Raw genomic sequence first — 24,858 nt, 5'->3', positions numbered from 1 at the left:
AATTAAACCTTTAAACCTTTAAAGCTTCAAAACTGAAACCCTTCCCAACGAAGTATTTATTTAAATATCACAAATATATACCACAAATATACATCATATTCTATTACTACTGTACCGAAAGTAATCCTTTTCAAATTGTGTCACAGCTGAGGCGATACTGAAAGTGCAATAAATTAAAACCAAGTTGAGGAATAAATTCGTTATTAATGTATCGTCTAAAAGTGTCACAGAGCATTACCCTCAAAATACTGGGAAAGGCAGGCACCCGCCAAAAAATAAAACGAGGCGTGGCCAACATGGAGAACCATTGTAAATTCTGCAAAAAGAAAGCCTGGATGGGGTTATGGTGGAGTTTGGTAGCAGCTGAGCAATCGGGGCAATAAACCACAATCGAATGGATTCGCTCCTCAATGGGCTACTTCTCTCTACTCGACCGCTGCTGCTGGCTCCTCCTTCTTCGCACATTTGGTTCGTACTCCGCATCCTGGCCAGAAACACGGATATAAATTTCAATTTCCGACACTCTAAGTGGCGGCCAAATGAAATAACATTTTCATTTAACCTGCATTCGATTCCCAAGCACCGAGAAGAGAATCCAACAGACAGAGGGGGTTACAGAAAGGGAGAGACTCGGAGAATTGTAGGGTATGTAAGGGAGAAATCCAGAGACAGTGACTACATATGTGCGTACATGTGTGTGTACTGAGAAAAATTCAAAGGGAATTTTACTATATATCTTAGAGTCTCTACGTTGGGATGATTTATTTAAAAGAAGGGAAATAAAAGTTATTACAATAATATATTTAGAAATATTTTATCCTTGATAAAGCAACATTTTTGTACACATTTGGGATATCCTACTTTTAAAGTGTATATGCCCATTATCAACTTTAGATTTAAGGGGCAGTGATGAGCCACTGAGAATATTGATTGGAAATTAATAAAATATCTAAAAAAGCTTAAATCTAATAATGATTATAAAATGTTATATGAATTTCATGAGTTTATTTATTCTATTCCTTTAAATAACTATAGTATTGAATTAATTAATATTGTATAATAAATAAAGGATATACTATTAAAATTGTAGTTCAATATGATAATAATTAAGGAAGTTATTATCAAATAAAGTTCCAAACCTATTTATATATCTATTTCACTTGCACACACATAAGCCTCAGATGGATAGTCAAGTTCCAAACCTGAATTATTAACAGGGATGGTAAAAATAGCATTTTTTTTTATTATTTTACGAATATTTAATTATATATTTCCATGTAATTAAGAGCAGTAAACCGTTTATGAAAATCTCCAATTAGTTTTCACTCATTTTCTATTTGTTTTTTACTGCTATAATTAAGGAAAACTAATTTTTTAGAAAAAAAACAATATTCTGTTATATATATTCTAACAATTCATGGACAGAATATATCCAAATCGTCTCCACTGTCACTGGATGCTGGCTCAGCAAAATACGTTTGATTCGCCTTTTGCATTACAGATTGCATTCCTCGTCCATGTGGAGGCTTCCAACACGCACGCATTCCGGGCAAATCGAGAAATCAAGGAGAACGATTCACCTCTCACTCTCTCTCTCTCTTTCTCTCTCTGTCTCTCTTCCTGCAATCCATGAGGTATCCTGGTGCAACTGGCGGAGCACTCGAGCAACAGGAGCCAGTGCATTCTCCCCAGGAGAAGGAACTGCACAGCAGCCAGACACTCATGAAATTGGCCATAAATAACATTTTCTTTACATTTCATTCGGGAGAGCCGTCGTCCTCTACCTTTGCCAGGACGGCAGTCAGGCTGGCAGGCAGCTGTTTCTTAATAGTGTTGGGCGTTCTGCTTAACCAACTGGGCGTGGCTAAGTTGCAATTATCCGGCATCAGGAACTAGGGATCAAAGTCCTGTGCGGTTGATTTAAAAGTCCATTTCACTTAGGCACTTATATTCATTTCCGCCCTGCACTTTTCAAAGCTAATTAAAGTTGATTTCGAAATTCGGTAGTCAGAGCTCTGGCATTGATCTGAAAGGGATTTTAAAATGGGAAAAGGATTTTAAGTGAGGGAGCGGTTATATAATGATTGAGTTAAGAAAAATTACAAGTGAAAAGTAATATAAATGAAAGATAGAACGAGTGAGGAAATTAACTAATTAATTAACTATAAAATATAGCTCATTCCTGAACTTTTTTAAGAGGTTTTAACGAATGTACCAACAATATTTTTATGCTTATAGATTTAGGAAAGAATTTGGGAAAATTCTCTCCAGAAATGTACCAAATGACTAAATTAGTCCACTCCTCTTTACTCCCCTAATCAAATATAAAATTAAAATACTTAAACTATAAAAGTGTCTATAATGCTTACAATTTCCTCACTGATTAAAAAATATCCTAAAATTGTATATAACCAATTTTCCGCCAAAATAATAAACAAAGCAAATCGCTTGCCATCGAAACTACCTTAAACTGCCATAAACAAGCTCACTAAACGAACTAAAGCAAATCAAGTTGCTCGGCTCAAAGATCCCAAAAATCAAAGGACGAGAAAAAACAACAAATGGCAAACTGAATAGGGAACTTACCGAGCGTATCCTTATGATTTCCCCATGGAAATCAGTTTAGCAGAACTGCGCGTACAAGTGAGGAAAAATCATAAAAATTTGTGCTACAAATAAACAAACCAATAAAAGTGACGTCGTCGTTGTTCAGTTGATGTTGTTGTCATCCCAGTGTTCTCTCTCTTGTTATCGAGTCGATAGAATCAAAACGACAGCCGAGGGTTAAGGGGTTTTTCCCCAGGAAGTGCAGATAGACGAGGTAGCAAAATGCCGACTGAGAATGCGTTACGCATACGCCATGTTAAACGCTTGAAAACAATTTCTATGAAATTTGCAATTCATTGCCAGGAACACGGTCTCTCTCTCACTCCACCCGACGACTCCTTTGCCAGCTTACTTCCTGTCTGTGGCTTTTGTGCTTCTCCACCAGCTTACTCCACATCCTGTCTGATATTTACTACACTTTGGGCATTAAAAGCTCTCTGTGTGTGTGTGTCCTAGCGTTGCGTTGCTGTTATTTTCGTGGCTGCGGCCTGGAAAAACTTTCACAATTGTTTATAGACTTTGTGTGTTCCTAACTCCTCGAGATCCTTGTGGTTCATATATGTTGCTCGTGTGGGAGGTTACTTTTGTAGAGGCTACTGCATTGAATTTAACTAACAGTTCATGGTCAGTACTTCTGCATATCTTTCGATATTTCTCTTAAGAAGTTTCTTGATTGTTTATTTTCTAATAAATTTTTAGTTTTAAAAGAAATTAAAATATCATATTTTAAAGCCATAAATAAATATTATATAAATATTTATGAACTTTGGTAATTATTTATGGCCTAGATTTCTATATAAGATTCATAACTACGACTCCTATATCATTTCTAACATATGAACAACTGCCTCAATTTGTCAATAGCTTTCCCCAGCTTCTATTTTTACGACTTTCTAATTTTTTTCAATTATTTACCACACACACACATTTCAATTTATGGCCCCATTGGCGGCTCACAAACATCGCTATAAATTCCAACGCCACTAAACAATTGCTGCCGAGAGCCGCCGCAGGACGAAAAAGAGATGGCCAGATATATAGATAGATAGATGCATAGATATCGGCCCCGTAAAAATAATAATGAACATTTTGGAGAGCTTGTGTGGAGCAGAGGTAGAGGCATAGCAGAGCGTAGCACTTATCCTTCTTAGTTACACGCCAGCTGATGTTGCCGTTGGACTTATTGATACTTATTGCACCACACACCAGCAAACATATGGAGGGGAAATCCCCCTAGCATACATTTTACACTTAAATTTTAAATATTTTTGTTATGAGAATAGAAGAATAAAGAATAGTAATAAAAACTAGAAGGAAAGCTACAGAGCCACTCGCTGTGTCCTGTCGAGACATGAATTAACGAGTGACTGTTAAAGAAACGAGACTTGTGGATTGTAGCGAGTCTATCTTAAGGACACAATTCTTTGATTCTATAACCTAAGTGTTGTTTTCCAAAAATTTAAATTAATATATTTTATTAAATATGATATGTGATGAAAAAATAAAAGAAATTCGAGGATTGCAATAAATACTATTAAGAAAGCTACAGTTTCCTTGTTACTCGGTGTGTCCTGTTCAGAGTTTAACCAACGAGTGATTGTTAAAGAGACGAGAATTCTATAAAACTTTATAATTTTATAGTCTCGGGGTTTGTTTTAAATATTTAATAATTAAATTAAACCCTAATTCACAAATAAATGAATATGTTTAGTTGAAAATAAGAAGTTTTCAGGTCTAAAATCTGTCTTAAATTCGATTTCTAAAATACTTTTAATATATTTAAGGTACGTAGTACTATATTTTTCTATCAGTGCTGGTCCCCTTGGTTTTTGGGACGAGAATTCTATAAAACTTTATAATTTTATAGTCTCGGGGTTTGTTTTAAATATTTAATAATTAAATTAAACCCTAATTCACAAATAAATGAATATGTTTAGTTGAAAAATAAGAAGTTTTCAGGTCTAAAATCTGTCTTAAATTCGATTTCTAAAACATTTTTAAAATATTTAAGATACGCAGTACTATATTTTTCTATCAGTGCTGGTCCCCTTGGTTTTTGGGCTGCTGCAGCGCAAGCGAAATAAATTCAATTTCGTAAAACTGATTCCCCACACAATTTTCAAACCGTTACACTCTGTTCCTGAACTCACTCGCTTTTACCCACTCACCCCCCAGCGTTGGCACTGCATATGTGCGAAAATTTTGCAACAAAATGAATATGTATTGGCATTTAGCCTGAAGTAGCTACCAGCTACCAGCTATCAGGCACAGGCAGGACCTCCAAAGGTGGCAGCATCAGCAACACAGCAACAGGGAACATCATGTGGAGCAGATAACAATTTATTGCCATCAAGCGGGCCAAAATGCTATAGTAAAAGTTAATGAAACCAATTTGTTTCGACTGCATCGCGTGTGCAAAACACAATGTGTATGTTCTCCATGGAAAATGCGAGGTGCAAAATAAATAGAATGAGATAGGGGGCAGGGAATTGAATGAGGTCAGTTACTGAGCCAAAATCAGGGATTGTGTATACTGGAGTTGATTGCCAAAATGTAAGCAAAACCAATGAGCTGAAATAGCAAGCACTCGGTTGCATATTTGTTTTATTTAGTAAGCTTTTGGCATTCACTTGGAAAATGAATCAAAATAAATTAAGTTAAACGAGAGCTTTAAATTTTGGTGTTCCAAAAGTAGAGATGAAGTTCATTAAAGAGGGATTTTTGCATTTCAAAATGTGGGTTGTATTCAGTGAAATAAGTAGAGATTTCTGGTATTTTAAAACACAGAAAATTAACATCATTTCAATCGAATGTTTACATATCTTTCATATAAGCTTTTTCCTAACCCTTGAATAAAATTTCTTTTACATTCTTCAGACTCTCAAAATTACCTTTCCTTAATTGCCAATTACTAACCAATACATATCAGCTCCAACCCAAAAAGCAATTCATGATTTATGCAACTCGAGCACTTAAAATAGTATTTTACAGCGCAACAACTCAACTAATAAACATTAATTTAGCAAATAAAATTCAGTGCACACACTGACCTGGTTACGTATTCATAATCAACAAATAATTTAATAATTTACCAAGCTAAAGGGACGAATAAAAAAATCTTTCACATATGAAGCCGGCATTTATTATCGTTTTTAATATTCAGTACTAAATTTAGTGTCGTAAAATTTGAGTGCCTCAGGGGGAGGCATGCGAATATGATGATATCCTTTTCTCGGAAGTTGGAAGTCGGAGAAAATGCAATCAAATCTCCAACTGATGACGATTCGCTGTAGTCCTTCTTCTTCCTTCATTTTTAGGCGGGACGGAGACTTTTTCAATCAAATGTTGATGGCCTGCAACGCCGCTGGGTTAAGGCATTTTTATGATTGTTTTGGCTGGGCACCACCACTCACGCACTTGGGTACAGCTAAGGTCAAAATAATAGTTTTGTTGCTTATAAAAGTTGTTAAAAAAGACGAATTTAAGAATCCTTAAATATATTTTATATAAGAATTTTCGATGTACCCTGGATTGGCAATTAATGCAAGATCCGTCTTATGTTTTATTTCATACTTTTAGGTATTTTAAAAAGACTTTTGCTATTTTCCAAGTAGCAAAGAAATTTTGTTTTGTTAAAATTTTATTTTAAATTTAAAACTCCTAAACGGATTACCCCTGCTGTTCTTGTGTGTGTGTAACATAAGGCCATAACCCTTTTTGACCGACATCCCGCAGGACCAAAAATGTGGGGGGGGCGGAGGCCGGCAAATGTTGCCAATTCGACAACGGCACTCAAATGAATTGGCGGTTATTGCGCGGGGGATGGCGCTAGGGATCGTCCCTTCGTCCTTCCGACCCTTTATCCCTTCCCATCCTTTCATTTCCTCATACCACAATGCGTTTGCTTAACGGTTCATTGGATGGCGAGCTTCCTGTCCCTGGGTCCTGCCAATCTTCTGGGCATTGGGCGAGGAGTAATCACATTTAATATGAAACGCAATGCAGCAAAAATGCCGGAAACTTGCACGAAGGATGTTATTATACTGTGTGTGTGTGTATACATATATCCTTTTTTAATATATATATATATTTTTTTTTTTTGAGCGTGTGTATGTTTTGATGGTGGAAAAAGCAGTGTCCGTAACTAACTGACCACTAATTGAGCCACCGGAAGTCTAGAAACCGCACAACATAATTTAAATAAACACACACACGCAAAAAAAGCAAAGTAGGAAAAAAAAAATAGGAAACTCAGAATGCCACTAAGTGAAGTTTTTGACCACAAACAGGACGCCAACCAGACTGGTGGGGATACAAGAAACAGTTTCAAATCGTCCTGGCTATCCTGCACACTGCACTTCCGGTGGAAGAGTTGAGAGTTGCAATTCGAAGGCATAGAAAATGATTATAATATAAAATAGATTACAATTTTAGATATGAATTTTCTGTTTTTACAATTTATAATAATACTATAGATAATTCTTTAAACATATTATCCTTTTTGATTCCTATAATCCGGCACTTCTCTTAATTTCAGTCAACTTCTGTGCTACATCTTTTGTCACACACTAAACACATTTTTCAAAACTCTTCCGTTTGCTGCCCAACGGCCTTCTATTCACAAACTCCCACTCTACGCTTTTCACTCGTTTTCCCCCCCCACACCCCATCCTCCTTTTGCTGGGCATTATGTGAAAATGAGTGTGTTGTCATGTCGTCGTACAGTGAATGCAGGGATGGACGGGAAGTTGAAGTTGCTAATGCAATCACATAGCATTCATATTCATCATAACCACAAAAGGCACTCCACATGGGAAATCCGAAATGGCCAAGAGGGAGGGGAGGGGGTGGTACTTCCACTTCCGCTTGGCAGCTGTGCGCCATTTTGCACGTGGCTGCTTTGCATGAGTCCCTCTCCCCCGCCTCACCCAACATCCGCATCTATTTCTCTCATCCCATTTCCGCTGACGATTTTCTTTCTTTATTTCGTGCGAACTTTGCCCCTCGGTGATTATTTTTTCTGTTCTTCAAATTTTTGCCTTTGCATATGCATATATTTGGATTCTGAGTCGAAGTTTTGGGAACGCATTTTAATATTTTAAAAGATTTATTTATATTTATATTTGTATTACTTTATAAGTATAATGTACATAATTATATACAAAATACTTATTAGTACAGAAATAATTATTTGACAAATTACTTATTAGAGTTTTAAATATGCTTAAATGAAAATGAAAAGTTGTGTTTTATATTGGGCTATATATTTTGATCTATATTTTAAAATACCAAACTTCAATTACTATTAAATATCGTGGTACAAGTTCTTATTTCTTCTTATTTGTAGACCTTTTAAACTAATTTTTTTATAAATTCATGAATTAATTAACTTTTGTAAAACCCCCTATTCTTTGATATTTTTATTCCTTTTAACAAATGTTTTCATGCTTTTAACCTCTGACATTTGTGCTATTTCACTATTTTACCTCTCTTAGTTCATCAGCTTAGTTGGCAAACATTCATCAACTTTTTACACAAGGTGTCGAGCCATTAAAATATGCATCCCAGGCTCATTCCTTCACCTTTTTCTGGCTGAACTCATAAAGCGAGCACTTGATTTGTTCGAACTTGCAGTGCCCCTCTCTGGGCGTCTGCCTCCTTTTTTCATTTTACCTGTTTTTATTTCCCTTTTTTTTTAATCATAGCTCACCTGGATCGCGCTGCTGACTCTCGCTCTCTTGTGCTCGAGATAATTGCAATGTTTACTCCGGCGCTGGGAGCCAAGCTAAGTGAAGCGTTAAGGCGGTATCAGGAGGCAAACAAATGACGTTGGGAGCATCTCTACTCTTGATTAAAATTTCTGATTACTACACTGATACCACCACGGTGCAAACAGAATGCAAAAAAATGAGAGAGAGAGAGGAAAAAAAGGGAAAATGAACACAAAAAACAAGAAAAACATGAGAGAGGGGAGAAGTTAACAAAAAGCCAAGTTAAGTAAAAGGTGCAACGACAGCGTTTTGTGTTCCACCTTCATCTGCACCTGCTGCTGCTACTGCTCCTTCTAATAACATATCACCATCACCTGCTGCGTTTGGTTTTCATTAGTTGGCCCCGAATCCTTTCATATCCTTTGCCTTTGCCTTTGCTTTTGCCCGCCGAGCATGATTGATGATTTCAATTTGAATTTTCATGTCAAGTGGTGATTCATAAGCTGACACACACACACAAGGCAAAAAAAGAAAATGCAGCCTCAAATTACTATCCAACTTAATTTAACTTTTTCCGAACATGTTCTCCAGCTTGTTTACGTTAACGCGACTGTACTTCCGCTTTTAGCTGATATCTCTTTATGTTTATTTTTTTTTTTGCCGAGGTAGTGAGTGTGTTTTGCTAATTAATGATGCCCATGACAGAAATTTATGCGCTATATATAGCTGAAACTTTTGCAATATTTGTTCGCATTTAGTTTGCCTATCATTTCGTCTGTTCTTGTCTCTGCTATCCCTCTATGTGTGTGTGCACATTTGTGTGCCTTTGTGTGTGTTTGTGTGTATGTGTATTTGTTGGCACTTCCGCTTCCTGTATTAGGCCGGAATATTGTACTCAGTCCACTTCATATTTGTTTATTATACACTTACCCATTAGCCATTCAGGCATTGTTGTCTTGTTTGCTTTCCTGGAAATTATTGGCTTTGACTTGAGATATATGTATGTCTATGTCATAATCAATGCCATCAAATATTGTACCATTTAAGCTGTTGTTTTTGGTTTCAAATATTGTGATTTGCGTTTAGAGCAGGCCATAAATATATTAATAAGGAATTCATAAATTAATCTTAAGTATATTGGTTAATTTTAGCAACCTATAATTTATGGACAAGTTTCTATTCACATAAGTCAAGAGGATATTAATATAACTAATCATGCAGAAGTCTTGATAGTAATCTTAATGATTCTTTTTTGCTAAAATTCTAAAGAACAAATTCTCTAATTGTTAGAAACTTCTGCTTTTCCCGTTTTGTCTGACCAAAGGTTCATAATAAAAGGGTATTTCGTATTCAACCACATTTCGAGGACATACCAATCTTGTTTATTAATAACTCGTTTTGCCTTATTGTCCATCCCGTGGCCAGGACACTCTACTGGGCAAACTTCGCCCCGGGCGACTGGGCTCCGTCTAATGGTCATTGGCTGTTCCAGACTCCATTATGCAGCCATATCCCTCCGACCGACCGACCGATCGACCGACCGTTGGGCGTGCATCGTTAATGCCTGCGGAAGTGAGCTTAGTCCTGGTCCTCCATGATGTTGTCTGCCCGCTCTCATGTTTCGTACATAAAACTTTTGCCATTGCATTTAGGTGAGCGGCAACAAATGCAACATGAGCATCAGGAGCAGCAGATGCTGCTGCCGCCTCATCTCATCTCATCTCTTGTTGTGTGCTGTCCCTGCTCCTATCTCTGTCTATCTGCAATATCGAGTGGCGGCTTTTCTGGTGCTTGAGGTGTGTCTTTCATTTCCGGAAAATGCACTGGACAAAAACTTGTAAAGAAAAAATCTATATAATAAGAGGATGTGTGTGATAAAAGTTTTCCTTAAAATTTGGAGTAGTCTTTTGAAGTAAATGTTTTGGAGGTCTTCCTTTAGACTTCTTTTAATTTATTATACATTTTTTTTTTTAGTGAATCCCCGTTCATCCCATTGGCATCCTGCATCATCAACCCCACAGCTCATCATCCAAGCTCGAAGTGAAGTTCAATAGAGAGTTTGAGTTTCGGGCTTAGGCTCTTGTTTCTGTATTCGAATCCATTCAGTTGTTTTGCCTCGAGGGGAGCGAACAAGATTCATATTTCATGGCACTTTTAATAAGCCAAGAGTATTGAAAAGTTTAAGGAAAATCTAACCTTTCAAGTACGTATGTGAAGAGTCTCAAAGCAGTTAAGAGGGAAACACTAGGAAATTCATTATCTTCGGGGGAGTTGAGCCATAATTTTGAATGTTTTCATCAGGATGGCCTTGATTTTTCTTATAAATTATCATAAAATATGGTTGTATATTTTATAATTTATTTTCAATGAGTATAAAATATAATATTACCCCTTTCCTCCTTTGATTTTGATTCAGAAATTCAAACTCTTAAACCAGCTGCTAAAAAAGTAATAATAAAACATATAAGAAAGTGCAAACTCTGCATAAGTATCAATGACAGGGAAACCTGCAAATAAACATATGGATGTACATACATCAAAGGGGGGCAACAAGGAGCAGCAAGTAGCAAAGCGAAAATAGCAAAATAGCGCTTAATACACACAACGATGACGTCAAGGGGAAAAATCGGCTTCCCTAGGAAAAAAGAGGCAACGGGTTCGGGGGAGAAGCAACAGCCAACGACAATGACGACTTGTCAAATATTGACGTATCTCTTGAAAATTGTGCTTCAGCGCGGCTCATCCAATGTAAGCAGCCCAATGGGCCATGTGCCCGCCACTCCCCCCAAAACTCCTCATTTTCCCTTTTGTGTCCTGACCTATCCTATCCGTCGGTATCCCTTCCTGGCAACGTCAGCAACATCATCAACTAGTGTGCAACACATATGACACTGTTGCCAACTAAACTTTTTCGTAAGCCCATATGGAAGTGGGTACAGTCATAACTCGATTGTTTTTTTCATACATATGGTGTTTAATATTTTCATATAGATTTTTAAAATTTAAAATTTAAATTAAAAAATTAACACGATGATAAAACGTATAGAATATATCAGAAGTTTAGCTAAAGTTTATATACCTTGTTTGCTATTGAATTATAAGATTGAATCAGAAATCGATAATAAATATGATTCACATATTCTCATTTTTTTAAATAATATTCATCAATATTTTTAAATGACAATTCTTTCAAAATATCAAGTTTTAAAAACTTCATAACTTAGCCAAAAAAGGATTAATTTTAATTCGGAAAGCGGGTTTATGTTAGTTTTTATAATCTTAATAAATCTGCATACTCAATTTTCAAATTTAAAAAAGTTAAAATTTTTACAATTTTTGTTGACAGTTTTAACAAGTTTTAACCTTATAAAATTTTGTAAAAAAAAATTAATTTTTTTTTCCGTCTAAGATGGTTAAATCGACTCAGTTTTTGATGCTGATCAAGAATATATATGATTTATAGGGTCGAAATTGACTCCTTCATAGCTTTTTAAGCTTCGGACTAAAACTTTAATACCATATTTTATCTATTTTTACGCCAATTTTTGCTAAACATCAAATATTAAAAAATTCATAACAAAGCCAAAAAAGCGTTAATATTTATTCGGAAAGCTGTCCCGTGTTAGTTTTTATCACGTTAACAAATCTGCATACTCAAAGAAAAATTGTTGTAAAAGAAAATGACTGAAATTATAATCCCATTCTTTGAGTAGGTATTTTTTTATATTTTTATACCAATTATTTCTAAAAATCAAATTAAAAAATCGCGTAACTCAGCAAAAAATGCATTAATTTCAATTCGGAAAGCTTTCCTATACTAGTTTTTATTAGGTTAATTAATCTGCATACTCAATTAAAAATTTTAGAAAATTCAATTTTGTACCAATTTTTGACAATTTTAATGATGTAACCCCTTATCTTCTTTTTTTTTTTTTTTTTTTTTTTGCAAAAAATGGAAAAAATTCAAAAATATTAATTTTCTCCGGACATGACTAGATCGACTCAGCTGTTGATGCTGATTAAGAATATATATGATTTATAGGGTCAGAAATGACTCCTTCACAGCTTTTTCAGCTTCTGACCGGTATTATAATACCCTGTAAAGGTATACAAATTTAAGGTAATTATACATATTCATTAACATATAAAAGACAAATTATGGAATATCAGAAGATATATGAATATACCAAAAAATATTAGGAAGAATCTGAAAGTATAACAAAGGAAATATAGGAATAATAAAAGATATTAATGTGACAGAAAATAAGACACATAAGCTTAAATTTTGAGTTAAGGTAGTATTTTATTTTATAAACAATTTATAAATTTATTTATACGGACTCAAAATATTTTATTTTATATTTTGTGCTTCACTGTACTCAGCATTTATCATTTGTATGACTAGCATCGACGTTTTGTATGCATTTGCTTCCCTTTTCTGTCCCTTTTGTATTTGTTTCATGTCCTTTTTTCGCTTTCGTTGCACTTTTACTGTCCGATCCTTGCTACTGTGGCTCCTTGTTCCGCCCCCCCCCCCCCCCCCCACTCCATACCCACTGTATCCTGCCAACCAACTATGGCACTTCATTTGCTGCGCTCAAGTGGATCCACTTTCATTTGTTTGCCTTGGAAAAAAAAGAAAAATCCACCAAGAAAAAAAAAAATAAAGAAAATGTAAAAAAGTAAAATACAAGATTGGGTGGAATGAGGTGACCCCTTTGCCACCCCGCCAATGGATGGATGATATTTCTTTTCGCCGCCCCTGTCATTGTCGCCCCCTTGTACAGTGGAGTGTGGCTGCTGACAGACAGTAGTCGCTGTCCGTCGCCTGCTGCTGATTCAGCTTTGTTTGCCTTAAGCCTTTGTGCACACACTTTGCGCCTCGGAGACTCCAGCGCCTCTGGAATCAGACTGCCAACTGCATAAAGCAAAAAAATAAAGTGAAAATTCCAAAAATGCACTAAACTTTCACCTCACTTGGAGAAATTTCTAAAAAGTTTGATTTGAATATTTAAAAGAAAATACCTTTTGGAAATATAAGAAAAAATATAACTGCTAAAAGAATAGCTAACGGATATCTCTCTCGACTAGATACTCATCTTAAGGACTTTTCTTGTCACTTCTTTAAGTGTAACCCTCCGGAGTAGTAACAGGAGCAAAAAATGAGCAGTGGCCGCAGCCTGGGGGGCAAAGAGTGGAAGCTTGAAGGGTTTTGAACCTTTGTGCATTGGCCGCAGAAAATGCATCATCAATATGGCAGGAATGGCACTCCTTCTGCTTCTCTTGCTCCTGATCCTGCCACTACTGGTCCCGGTCCATATGTGAATGAAGGACGCCTTTGGGCAAAAGGAATTGCCATAGAAGAGTTATCCGCACGCATAATGCTCTACCCCTCGATTTCTTTGCTTTGTCTGCGTTTGTATTTGCCAGAGGGAGGGGGCGTGGCAATGCCCAAATGCCTCCCGGGGATCCTTCACTCGTCGTACTCCTCGGTTGCTACATGATTTTCAGCACAGAGTCCTCGGGGCTGCATCGTGCTTAGTCAGTCAATGGCAAAGGACCTTCCACGCTGCACATCCTTTTGGCACAAGTTATTGGCGTTGATATTTTACGATTCTTGTCTACAAGTCATCGGTGGTCCGTCTGCTGCAAATAAATGTTGTTTGTGGTTAGAATATTCTTGGTTTAGCTGTTGGTCATAAAAAATGATAGCCACTTATGGCAGAGGGAAATACCATTTGAGCGAGATTAATTTATTTAGATATTTATTTATCTTTGGAAATATATTGGGCATGGAATTTAAATTAAATATATAAGAAATGGTTTAAGTGATGGTTTTTAAGTGCCTTTAAAATGATTAAACATTATATTGGAAAATGATTGGTTCTTTATTTAATTCAGTTGTTAATTTTTAGAGGTTAATTTTTAGTTCCTTTTCATTTTGTTGATCATTTTAGATTGTTTCTTTTTATATTGTTCAGTCATTGTTGATTTGTATTTATTTATTTTTAGTTCTGTATTTATTTCTAGTTCATTCACATTTTCAAATGTTTGCCTGTTCATTTTCTAGTTTTCCATTTAAAATTCTTACCATTTATTGCATTTAATTCAGTTATTCTACTTGAATTCATTTATTACCTCTTTTCAGCATTTGCATTGTTTATGAAAATAAAACCAAAAAATCAAATAAACCTGCATCAACGGCAGTTCTCAAACTGCACTTGAACAAAAACTGTAGCTCTGACCTCTGGAAATTAAAAGCAAAAAACAAACAGTGCACAGTGCAAAAGAGAGCAGCAGCAGCAGAAGCAGGACAAAGAACAATAATAATAATAAGAAGGCAAACAAAAACAAACAAACAGGCCAAAAGGCAAACTTTTGGCCAAATCCTTACAAATGTTTATCTTTTCTTAATCCCGCACTTAACTGTAAGAGAGAGGACCAGCATTGGCTAAGGCCATCCAAGTTCTATAGGAAAAATGGAGGGAAGAAATGGGGGTTTATTTTTCGGAGAAATGTGCATGAAGCTGGCAAATTGCTTAACGCTTCACAGCATTTCCCCCTTTCCTTTGAACACTCCTTTTCTGCTATTTTCTTAACACAGTTGTAAAAACTTTTTGCGCTAAAAATTTGTGCTTTCCAAAAACCCAAAGAATTTTTACGTAGCGGCTGGCAAGGAGTTTTTCTTGAAGGAGTTTTACTCGAATTTTTGCAAAGACAAGTTTCGCAACTATTGGGTAATGTGGGATGGGGTGTCCCGGGGAATGTAATGACCATTTTTGCGTTGAGCTTCATTTGCACATCGACCACAAATGTCGAGAAAGTTCAGAACTTCGCTTTTATCTATTGCACTCTCACACTTTCCATACAGAAAGTCTCGCCGTCATAACGTTAAATCTGTCGCCATAAATCTTTTTCTCCTTTTTAAATAATTTTTGATGTTTTTTTCTGCCCTTAAGTTTTCTTCCAACTGTTTAATTGTTTTATATTTATACCTCGTAAGTTAAGAGGGATATGGGGTATGCTAGTATAGCTGGAAAAACTCTGTAGTAAATGGATTTAGTTTTGAATTTGTAAATAAATATTAATTTTATACACTTTGGTAAAGAATTCATAAATTTTTATATATATTATTATTATTTATGGCTTTATTTTCAGAAACCTTAGTTTTAGGGTTAGTTTAATTTTATATAAGTTGATTTTGAGGCAAGATGAATAAATGATTATTAAGGCTCTTTAAACCTTTTTATTTAAATACCACTTGCCATAATGGGCACCTACAATTAGCCACCTGTAAAATCTCTTAATAGTTTTTAATTTTTCTTTTCTCATTTTATTCTAACAATAATGTTTGCAACACCAAAGCAAATGAAACACTTGCAATTGTCGCAGCCTTTTCACTCTTCTGGGATTTGCTTTTCTAGTATTCCCTTTGCTTATTTATCTTGGCTGTGGATGGAATTGTGGGTGTTGGGAAGTTAGCTCCTTGAAGACGTTCTTCCAACGCGTCTTAATCTTTTGTTGATGCTTGTTTATTCTGCAATTACTTAGGCGTACTGTTTGCGTCGTCTGCACTGCGGCGGCGACATCTTCAGCTCTTCATTGCCTCCATTTTGTACCCCCCCCCCCTCTGTCTGGTTGTAAGGCACCCCTTGCTCCAACCGGTGACCAGCTGTTTTTTACAAACACTGAGCAAAAAACTTGGGGAAATAATATTAATTGGCAAGGGTTAAGACAGAAGATATATATAAAGAAGATATAATATAAAGAATTTATATTATGTATTTATTTATTTATTCATTTGAGATAAGTATCTTTATTTTATTTATAATTAAATTTCAATTGTTTTCTTTTTATTTTTAATAACACAATAAAATATTGATTTTAAAAGAAAATTCTTTTATATTATTATTGAGAGTAAATTCACCATGAAATTCTTGGTCATAAGTTCGCACAAAAGGTATTGCCTACTTATTAGCGCACTACTTTTTCCACACCGAATTTAATTGGTCGAAACTTAAATCGTTATAGCAACCATAATATACATCCGATTGTATTCAAATTTGGTTTATAATTAGATTATTGAATACCAAATAATTGTATAAGTAAGTTTCTCCAGTGCATACCTTATCCTTGATGCTCCCCGCGTTTTAAGTGCTCCAGTGCGTTTAGGTTTGTTTGCTCTTTTCTCAGTTCTGCCTCTGTCTTTATTTCTTTGCTGTCTTTTTTTTGCAGCTTAGGCGCGACTCTCGTCCTTGTGCGTTGTTGTTGTTGTTGTTATTGTTGTTGTTTTTGGCTTGGTAAAGTTGTTTGCCTAATTTCATGCTTTGCTTGCTCCCAAAAGGTGTCGTCCGTATATAAGTGATGCCCTGCGTCCTGATTTGTTGAGAGTAATTTGCATAGGACTTTAGGAAAAACAGGAAGAGAGAAGAGAAGAGCGATCCTTAAGCCCATTTGGAAAGCTACTGATGAAGAGATAACTTTTATGAAATTAAAGAAATTTCTTAATAGATATGTCGAAGGTAAAAATAATTATGTTATTACAGAAGTTACATATTTAACTTAAAAAGAAAGTAACTTGTTTGCCTTTCATACAATTTTCTAATTATTAGACCCAAAAATAGCATAAATATTAAGTTTATATGATTTATACTTCATCCATTTCTATTCTATAAAATCAAAACAAACTGAGAAAAGAAATAGCTCAAGCACCTTTTCATATAAAAGTCACAATTAAATGCTCATTAATCAAGCAATTGATCATGATGATGGTGATGATGATGGGGGTGATGTGGCAGAGCTAACAATTGCAGAAATCATTTTCCAGAGAGAAATTTTCCGCCCCCCCCAAATAGGGTGCATGTAGAGACTGAGAAAATGGGATAATCGAGGGCGGCACACTCAAAACTATTTGCCAAAGCTTTAATCGGAAACGGAAACAGGCTGTGACAGTTAGGCAGGCAGTCAGCCAGTTGACAATCGATCGATGGATGAGGTTACGAGGGGGAGGCAAAATCGAAGGGAGTACACCACCGAGGGGGAGGCACAATCAAAGCGGAAGTCATTTTCGTACGTTAATTGACAACAAGCGAGGGAGCGGGGGTGGAAAGACACAAGGACTATAAAAGACCAGGATAGACTGCAAACCCATATAGACATCGCTGGTGTCGCTGACTGTCTCTCCTTGTCTATCAATCAGTCGACCAACTTTCAGTCAACCATAAACCCACCATCCCCAGTTTCGGTTCGTATTTGTTATGGCGAATAGTTTCAGCATTGTTCCAAAGGCTTTTCTCCTTTCATTTTGTTTTAAATGGAAGGCTTAATGACGAGTGGGGTTTGTTGGGCGGGGTGGGAGGTATAACCTCAGGAACTGCACCTCCTCCAACTACTGTGGGTGTAATAATTGTTACTGATTTTCGGGATTTGTGGTCCTTCGCTTGATTGAAGTTTTGCGGGGGTCTGGGAAATGGAGCAAAAGCATTTGATGTGGTTCTCGGAAAACCAAAGATGATCGGTAGAAAGGGGGACAGTGCAGCCACTAAATTGAATAAAGTTGTAAGCGGCAATGAAGAGAGAATAAAGTCATTAAAGAACAAGAGTATAATATTTAATAATAATATTTATATGGATTTTATTAAGTAACTATAGGTGTAAACAGTGGGAAGGCCACGAACAGAAAGAAGCCAGCGAAATCCGAGAGAAAAGAGAGCAGAGAAAGTGAGAGCAAGAGGGAAAGGGATACGTGTACAGATAAGCAGAGAGAGAGAGAGAAAGAGGGAAAGAGCTACACACAGAGGGATCGATAGAGCGATTTCTCTAGAGACATCTCTTGATCTCTATCTCTCTCTGCCTATCTGTAGAGCTAGCTCTTTCTCTTTCCCTCTCACTTTCTCTGTTCTCTTTACTCGGGGACTATAAATAGAGGTACTACCATCCCACTGGCCTCATTTCGTCCGCGGCCCTCCCGCTGTTAACATCTATAGTGATAGTGGAAGTGATAGTGATTACCTTCGACCCCATTTAATTTCGCTGCCTTTCCGCTTTTTATAATTAAGCTTGATAACTCTTGAAGTTTTTCTACCTTATTTTTCCTCATTAATTAATCATTTCAAAAAATGTCAATATTCATATCATTTGGCATTAAGTAACAATGGATATTTTGGTAACAATGGATATCTGCATGTCTCTCTGTCATTCACTCCATTATATGATTGTGACCCCTTTATATATTTTTTTTTTGTATTCAGTTGCTTTTTAAAAGACACATCGAAAAAAATAAGGATCCTATGCGACGTAAACTGAAAACGACAAGCCGTAAACGAGCTCAGCGAATAAATAGCAACTGGAGGCTATTTTTGTTTTAGTTCTCACTGCAGTCCCTTTCACTTATTTTACACAAAGCAAAAATCAATTGTTGTAAATAATAAGAAATTAATAAAATAAAGTTAGGATTACTATAAATCAAGTAATAAACTCGAAAAATGTTGCATATTTTAAATGAAAGAAGCAATTAAAAAAAGTACCAAAGATATATTCAAATATTACGTACATTTGGAAATACAATTTAATTATCTTTCTGGGTTCAAATTTAAATTTAATTAAAATTTTTATTGTAATTGAAAAGTTGAAACTTAGCAAATATTTATTCTTCTACCATACAGCATGAGTTAGTATGAAATCGGCAGGCTTTCTATTAAATATTATTTAAATTAATTAATTCTTAAAAAATATATTTAATTGGAGTTTAGTTTTTTGTCTCTGTGTATCCATTTCGATTTTGATGTGCCCTTTTGTCCAAGTGTGGCTGTGCCGAATCCGTCAGCATTTTGTTGCAATCACCGAGGGGCATTTTGGGGAGAAGGAACGTGACATGTCAAAAACTGCAACCAAACCGAAGCATCGTCATCGTCATCCTCATCGACGTCATCGCCATCATCAGCGCATCCTACGGTCATCAATGCAGCTGAGATGACGGCTCTGTGTCTAGGATGTGGAACGGAGAAGATCCTTTTGAATGTGGGTTCATTCAAGGAGTATCACGAAATTTGTATATCAGTTGTAAATGTTAATATATATTTTTCAATACCTAAAATTGTTCTCAAACTTGTAAGATAGGATAAAGAATTTGTCTATGAAAGAGGGGTTTTCTAAGATAAAATCTGTGTCGATTAAAAACATTCAGGGGAAATAAATAAACAGTATGTTGTTTGCTAAAAAATATATAATATATTCAATCCATCTTAAATTATGAAACAACATCCAACATGCTTACTATATATTTTTCTAATATATAAAATTTTAAGGACATTTGAAATTCGCCTATCCTGTTCCTATTTGGTGTTGATTTTAGTGCTGCTGTTCAACACAATTGAATCCCCATCCAGCGATGTCCTGGTTCAGTTTCAGTTGCTGCGCTGATGAAGCTGACATAAAACAATGCTATGGACGATTTTTCCCCGAATGTGCTTCCCAAATGAATGATTCTGGTGGATGTGTGTTTTATTTTATTTGCAATTTCCCCCAAACTTCGTTTTTATTTTGTTAAACCAAACTGACAGTCAACCATTTCCATTGGCGCAACCCTTCAACCCTTGGTATCAATGAAATTTTTCAACTAATTTGACGAAATTTTATTCCAGAGGCTTAATCAGTCAGTCCTTGTTAGCTGATTGTGTGTGGAAATGAATCCTATTTTTAAATTTTCCCTCCTGTTTTTTCTCCATTTAGATAATAGATTTATTATTTATTCAACTTGTTGGAATTTTAAATATTTAGCAGCTTATTTGTGTGAATTTTTCTAAAGCTTTGGGTGTGTAAAACTGGTGGAATTCAAATGCATTCATACAAAATTAGGCTTGATTTTATATTAATTATTTTTATTTAATGGCTTAATTAGTTTGATTTATTGCCAGATGGGTTTCTTTTATCTAACTAACCCAGATCTTTAATAATTGAATGCTTCAATTAAAGCTAAACTCAGGCAGCCCAGTTTTAGCATTTTATTGCTCCTGTGCAAAAATATATATTAGTCTTTAATTTATATGTTAATTGCATGCCATTTGTCCGAATATTTGTGTGGGCTTCAGAATAAGGAACTGAACTGCCTGCTGTTGTGGTTTTTGTTAATTATTTTTTCCCACACACACACACACACACCCCAGCTGATATTGGTTTTCTTGTAATTATTCTTTATTAAATTTGCTTGAAAGGAGAAGGAAAATAATTAAAAGTGTAGCCAACGTTGGTTTCGTGGGACTTTATTTATGATTATTGGCAGGCCAAGCTGAATTAATTGAGTAATTCTCATGGCCTTGTTCCTTTAATTTTTTTTGCTTAATATGTGTTTATCATTATATCCCTGGCATTTTCCTCGTACAAATTGCACCACATTTATAACACTTTCCGTCCTATCCCAAAGTTAATAGCACTCCAGTCAATCTTTGTTTAATCAAATGGTATATCGACTTTGGGGCTCTATTGTGGTGCTTGTGGTGGTTGCTCTCGTTTGTATCGGTGGTTGGCCATTAGTTGCTATTATTATCCTCATTACACTAAATGATAGCTAATTTCTTCTTAGCAACACTCTAAAATGGCCCAGGCCTTGGGTGTTTGGCAAATTGCCGGTCATTAGATACAAATAGAGCCCACAAAGGAAAGATACTCGCACCTAACATCCTTCTATTAACCACAAGAAGAGGGTTTCCTATGAAGGGTAAATGAAGGGATTAAGTTATTGTGGCCAATTTATTGATTTGTTGGTGCTGTACATGGAATATATAAATATCTTGGGGTAGTTTCTTTGCAGAAAAGATAATACTTAACTATGGATCTAGTTTTTTTCTATTATATGAAATTTCAGAAAGAATATTCAATATTTTTATGATACAAAGGAGCATTTTTATACCCTTGCAGGGTATTATAATTTCAGTCAGAAGTTTGCAACGCAGTGAAGGAGGCACCTCCGACTATATAAAGTATATATATTCTTGATCAGGATCAACAGCCGAGTCGATCTAGCCATGTCCGTCTGTCCGTCTGTCCGTCTGTCCGTCTGTCCGTCTGTCCGTCTGTCCGTCTGTCCTTCTGTCCGTCTGTCCGTTTCTACGCAAACTAGTCTCTCAGTTTTGAAGCTATCTGAATGAAACTTTGTAGTTAGCCTTCTATATACTCTCACTCGTATATATGTCGGAACGGGCAGGATCGGACGACTATATCATATAGCTGCCATAGGAATGATCGGAAAATTTTTACAAAAAATGTTTTAACTTTTTCAGTTTTTAATAGAATTATATCAAATTTGAGATATAGCCATTTTACTATACTCTACAATTCTGCATAAAATTTTATGAAAATCGGACTACTATATCATATAGCTCCCATAGGAACGATCGAGAAATTAATACAATTAAATTTATAACCTTTTCAGTTTTCAACTGATTTTCATCAAAGTTTAGGTATAGGCATTTTTTATTATTTTACAATTTTGTGTTAAATTTCATGAAAATCGGACTATTATATCATATAGGTGCCATACAAACGATCGTTTGATGTAGAGGAAAAATGCAAATCTTTGAATGTAAAACTGCAAATATAATATGTATAGGTGAATACAATGAAAGCAGGTATTACTTCATTGTTTTTTAACACAAATATATATCATTTATATTGTATGGTTTTTTATTCATAGAAGTTCTATCTGCAAGGGTAAATAAACTTCGGCGTGCCGAAGTTAGCTTCCTTTCTTGTAATGTTTGATTTTGGCTTTGAGAAATGTTTATTATTTGTTAAAATATAAAATTAGTATTTTAAACATATTCTGAGGGGGAAACATTTTGTTGGTATAGATAAAAAACTGTCGTTAGTTAAGTGATATCTTGAACGTTTTAATTGAATTATTTCCTTTCACATTATTAAATACAGTTAAGATTTAATTTGAAAATTCTTTAAATTTTTAATTCAATACCTTTTTCCTTAATCTATCTATCAATTGTCATGTTAATAAATCATAAATGTAAATATACAAATTTCCAGCAGCTTCTAATTCAATAAAGGTTTATCAAAACGACCTAAAGTGGCAATCCCAAAAATCATGTTCACCTTTATTCCCATTTATTTATACATATATTTATAGGCAAACAAAGAAGTGAACTACTTAAGTCTCCCTTATCCTAGACGAGGCTGGAAAGTAAAAGTAATGCAATGTTCGTCATCGAAAGGTATTAGCCGACACACGTGCGCTTTGAGCCGTGTCAACAGGATGGCTTGTCCTGTCATTCATGCGACTCGTGTAGCAGACATTTTCCAAATGAAAATCTTTTTTTCTTTCTATTAATCCCAGACCAGTCAAGGCGACAGAAAAATAGAGCGGGAAGGCAGGAAAAATTCCTCCGTGCGTGACAAATTTCGATAAAAAGGCATTGACCAACGATTGGTATGAGGATGAAATCGAACCGAACTCCGGTTCTTAACCCCCTCTCGCCGCTGGCCATTTAACACTTCGTTAAACTCGAGCAGCTGCAGAGAAGAAGAAAAAAAAAAAACCCCCCGTGTTGGTGGAGAAATGAAATCCTCGTGTCCAGCGTTTGTTTCGGATCCAGGAGCAATGTCCCCCAGGGGCAACCCCCATAAATATTTCACACTCGCACACACGCATGCAATAAAATGCAACGAATTACATAGTTGAAAATGTAAACACACACATGCAAAAGGGTTAAGGAGAACGGAAAAGTATCAGGGGGCAGTAATGGCAGAACCGGAAGTACAGACAACGGAAGCAATAGCGGTACAGTCAAGCAAGTTTAAGCAGGATTGGAAAACGATAATATCATAGTTTTAAAGAAAAATATTTGTCGTTTATAAATTAAAATTTATAATATGCAAAGAACTGGTTAAAAATAATTTGTAAAGCATTTAAAATATATAATTATAGTTCTGAAAACTATTTATTATCAAAAAATAGGATTCAACATTATTCAAGAGTGTTTAATCAGCAAATTAACACGAAATTTTTAATAAAAAAATTCATTGTTGATGACTTTTAAAGTTATTTTCCATTTCATTCTTCCCTTGGAATATTATAATTTTACTTAACTTTAAAAAAATATATATATCATATCCTTTTGATAGAAATATATATATTTTATATGTCATTTCAACTGTATGAGCTATATCTTTGGCGTCGGCATCGCTGCAGCAGCTTAGGAGCAGCAATAAAAGTCAATAATGTGTGTTTCGCTATAGCAAAAGGAGCAGCAGGAGCAAAAGGAGCAGCAGGAAAATAAGGACCAGACCAGTCCAGACGCGGAATACTCACATTTTGCTGTTACGTGAGCTAATACAGTTGCGTATTGTATTGGTCAGAGACACTGGCAGGAGATGGTGGGGATTTCCTCGCGTTCGCTATTAAATTTCATAGCCCTTGCTTGTTGCGAATTTACGGCTGTTAAAGTTTTAAGTAGCCAATTGAACTGGAAATAGTGGGTGGATGTTGGGGATTGTACTTCCTCCTGAGGACTGCGCCTCGGGGTCAGAGGTAAATACCTGGTGGTCACGTGCCCCATGTCCTGTAAATCGATTTCGTTCTTATGTTTCGCCGGCAAAGTATCAATGAATGAACTTCCATTAGGAAGTCCTAAAAGATGTTTAGCTCAATGGGATGGCACAAAAAAAAAAAAATAAAAAAAAAATAGAATTAAAACAAGCAAACGATATGAACTGCAGATGGGAAAAGTATTCAATGGTTGAGCATTTCCTAATTGAAAGTTTCTTAATGGAATTGCCTATAAATTGTTAAATGGAACATGTGTAACTATTAAATCGTCTGCGGTGGAATTGATTTATCAGGAAAAATATTAATAACGACTTTTACTTGAAAATAAATAAATTAATATAGAAACGATTCGAAATATGAGAATCATTTCCGAAAATTAAAGTCTGACTTAGTTTTAATAGAAATAATAAAATAAATCGGTCTTCTCTTTGAAAATAAACATAAAAATGATTTTTCAATACAGTCAAAAATGATCTTAAAGGATCTATATCTATTAAATAACTAAAAACGACAAAAAAAAAATATATATATAATAATCATTAATTAATATAAAACCATACAATGATCAATCGGCTGATTTACTTACTTTTTTGAGACTTTATTAATTATATCAAGACTTAATCATACTAGTTATTCTTTATTTAAATCTGAACTTGATCTGTGTGTAAAATATCAAAATAAGGTCATAGTATGGGGTAGCTCTTTGTAGGCTCTAAGATATTTTACTTTATAGAGAAAGACGAACAATAATAATACCCTATAGGTATCGATTATAAAAACTCTCAGTTCTCAACCTCAGATCAGATTTCAAGTGCTCGAAAGATATCACTTTGCACTTTGCGATGATAAGAAATTTGTTGGTGGAACATCCCTTGCCATAGATTTTCCTATTGCTTAGTTGCATTGATCTCTGTTCGTTATCTTTGTTGTTTTTCCTTTTCGAATTTAAATGCCAAACTGATTGGATCGATTCGAAGTGGTCTTATC

The 24,858-nt window shown here is 35.3% G+C and overlaps 1 protein-coding gene across 2 annotated transcripts in view; it reads left to right on the top strand.

Moving 5' to 3' along the window:
• The window catches only part of bru1 (bruno 1), a 179,481-nt gene that overhangs the window by 10,913 nt on the left and 143,710 nt on the right, over window positions 1-24,858 (top strand). The window lies entirely within an intron of this gene.

The sequence above is a fragment of the Drosophila serrata genome, unplaced genomic scaffold, assembly GCF_035046125.1.
Source record: "Drosophila serrata isolate PLE 108 unplaced genomic scaffold, ASM3504612v1 contig_240, whole genome shotgun sequence".
NCBI lineage: Eukaryota > Metazoa > Arthropoda > Insecta > Diptera > Drosophilidae > Drosophila > Drosophila serrata.
The sequence above is the reverse complement of the archived record's forward strand: the minus strand, read 5'-3'. Positions and strand labels throughout refer to the sequence as shown.